We start from the raw sequence: 2,922 nt of genomic DNA on the forward strand, positions 1-2,922 counted from the left end.
TTTGACCCTAGGCATTGACCTAGTGGTTTGTTGCTCATGTTTGAAGTTTTGTTTCAGGTTACACATTCAAGTTACACAATTGATGATGCCTCATCTTGAGAGCATTTGATATTTGCTTTTGGTTACTAATGTGTATTTTGTAGGGTTGTTGATTCATTTGAGCTTGACTTGTGGCTTATGCCTTTGCTTATTGGGTTTGACTGTTGATATTAACTGTTGGTTGTTTATCTGAGTTGTATACTGATTTGTTTGATGTTTCCACAGGTACATTAGTTGCTTAAGTTCATTTTGAACTTGCTTTTGCTTGGTTGCTTAACCACTTAGGTATAATTTCTCTTCTTCATGTAGTCTGGAAGACCTGGCCTGTTATGTGGTCAGGCACCTGTCTGAAGTCCTCCTTAAGAGGCAATGCTTGTGATTGTTTACTTTTTGTCCCAAGCACGAAAAGTCCTTTGATAAGGCAATTGGTAGATAAAAGACATGTGTAGTCCATCTCCTACTATTCAGTGTGTCATCCCTTTGCTCACATTCCATGTTGATGCATTGTGGATATTAACCCAAGATCTATAGAGTCATTCACTTGTGGAGAGAGTTCCAACTTTCTGAACTCCCACACCTTCTATTATTCAAAGCTCTCCCAGACCAGGGATAGAAGCTATGAGGCACACCCCTCATCTCCATTTCATCTGCTTCACCTTAACTCTCAATGTTAAGGTTAAGAGCACACCTTACCCCATTCCAGTTGACTGTAAAGTCTAACCTTGATTGAGCCTAATTGCTTGTATATAGTGTGTGCTAATTGACTTGTTTGTCTGATTGCTTGATTCATCTGTGCATATCTGCTTATGTGTGCCCTTGTGCATTTATCATCATTAATTGTACATAATTGCATAATCATTGTTCATATCTGTGTGATCATTTTGTTTTGAGGAGTCAACTGTAAGTCCATTTATTGGCAGTTGTTTCCTATGACCATTGAGGAGTCAATTATAAGTCCAGTTATTGGCATTTGTTTCCTGTGATATGGTAGGAGATTGGTGTAAATCCATTGATTGGTATCCGGTATCCTTGTTTCCTTGTTTTTAGGAGATTGGTATAAGCCCAAATAGATTGGCATCTGATATCCATGTTTTGTTTTGCTTTTGGAGATTAGTATAAGTCCATTTATTGGCATCTGATATCCCTGTTTGTTTTAGGAGATTGGTGTAAATCCATTAATTGGTATCCGGTATCCACCTTTGTTTGTGAGATAGGTGTAAGTCCAGCAATTGGCATCCGGTATCATTTGTTTTGCTTATTTGCTATTGCTCATTGCCTATTCCTGAGGAATCACTTGAATCATCTTCCATATGATTTCAAGAGGTGAACATCTGAGAAGTTTTACACTCCCTCACCCTCCCACCTTTTGTTTCTTTAAACCTCCATTTTGCATGTTAATCTCAACCTGAAAACTATTGTGCAAACATTTTCATGTCTTTTCAAATTAGAAACCTAGGCCTTAGGCCTTTGATTTTTCAAACTCCATTTCATAACACTTCTTTGAATCAAATTCTAATCATACTTTGACCATCTTTTGTGAATAAATTCTAATTGGTTAATTCAACTCATTCAATTGTTTTGTGGCTTTGTCCATTCTTGATAAGTTTTCATACATTAGCCATAGGTTTGATTTATCCTAGTTGGTTGATGTTAATCTCACTTTTTGTCCTTAGTGATTGAATTGTAAGACTTCCTTGCTTATTATAGGGTTAACCCCTCACTAGCAAGTTGAAGCTTTTCTCACATGGTGGACTTGTTGTTTGTATAAGGTTGAGTTTTCTCCCGTGGATAACGAAAGACCTTAGGGCTTTTGTTTTAAAATCAATTCACTCATATTTTGGAAATCTTTTAGCCGAACTACGGCGTTTTGATCCTTACCTTTCATGGAAGGTACGTAGGCAACGGGTTCATCCGTTCAAACACAAAAATAATAACTTGTATATTCTTTTCTCATCTGTTCAATCCATGTTTGCACAATAAATATTTCATAACAAATAAAATTTCATTCAACAAGTGTGAAAAGGGCTCCCTAGGAGTACCTAGGACGTTTTGGGTGCCTAACACCTTCCCATTGCGTAATTTACCCCTTACCCAGTTTCTCTGATCTTTTCATTAGTTTTCTATGTGTAAAACTTCTTAGGCTTTTGTTCGCTTTTTAGCCATTCCTTTGGATAAATAAAAGTGCGGTGGCGACTCGATTCTTTGTATGCTTTGCTTTTGGTTTAATCAATAAATCATAAAGTGATGAATACACCGCTACAGAAAAGTGGCGACTCTGCTGGGGAACAGACTCCTTGGTGGTATTGCCTACTTTTCACCCTTGTTGTATGATATTGTTTATTTGTTATTTGACATATTTTTGTACAATTTGGGATAACTGTATTGATTGTAATGTTTGAATTGCTTGATATACAATTGCTGTTTGCTTTGGTGATCTCTGTGAGATGAGTTCTATACCCGAACTCGAGTGCACCTTAGGATAGGAGAATGGCATAGTCTTGTTGACTGGTGTGGAGTATTCCTTAGCCAGTTGACTTGCGAGTCCATTCACTTGGTGGAGGTCATGTTGGATTAATAATGTCACACAAGTCATTTGTGGTTAGGCATTATTCTTTCAATCATGTGCCTTAGAAGCCAAAGACCTTAGTTTACCAAGCCCATCTTGGCCTATTTTTAGGACGTAGTGCAGAGGTCGTTCAGATGTCAGATCTGATGCGATTGTCACGCGATACTACACTCATAAGAGTCTCTCTTGAGAATATTTTTGGAATACGAGTATTCGTTCCTCCAATAATATTCGAAAGGTGGGATGATGACTATGGGAACCTCTGGTAGAACATGTTCGGCAGGCTTAAACCCTAGTACACTCCCTTTGGGTGGTTC

The sequence above is a fragment of the Lathyrus oleraceus genome, chromosome 4 (genome assembly GCF_024323335.1).
Source record: "Lathyrus oleraceus cultivar Zhongwan6 chromosome 4, CAAS_Psat_ZW6_1.0, whole genome shotgun sequence".
In the NCBI taxonomy this organism is placed as follows: domain Eukaryota; kingdom Viridiplantae; phylum Streptophyta; class Magnoliopsida; order Fabales; family Fabaceae; genus Lathyrus; species Lathyrus oleraceus.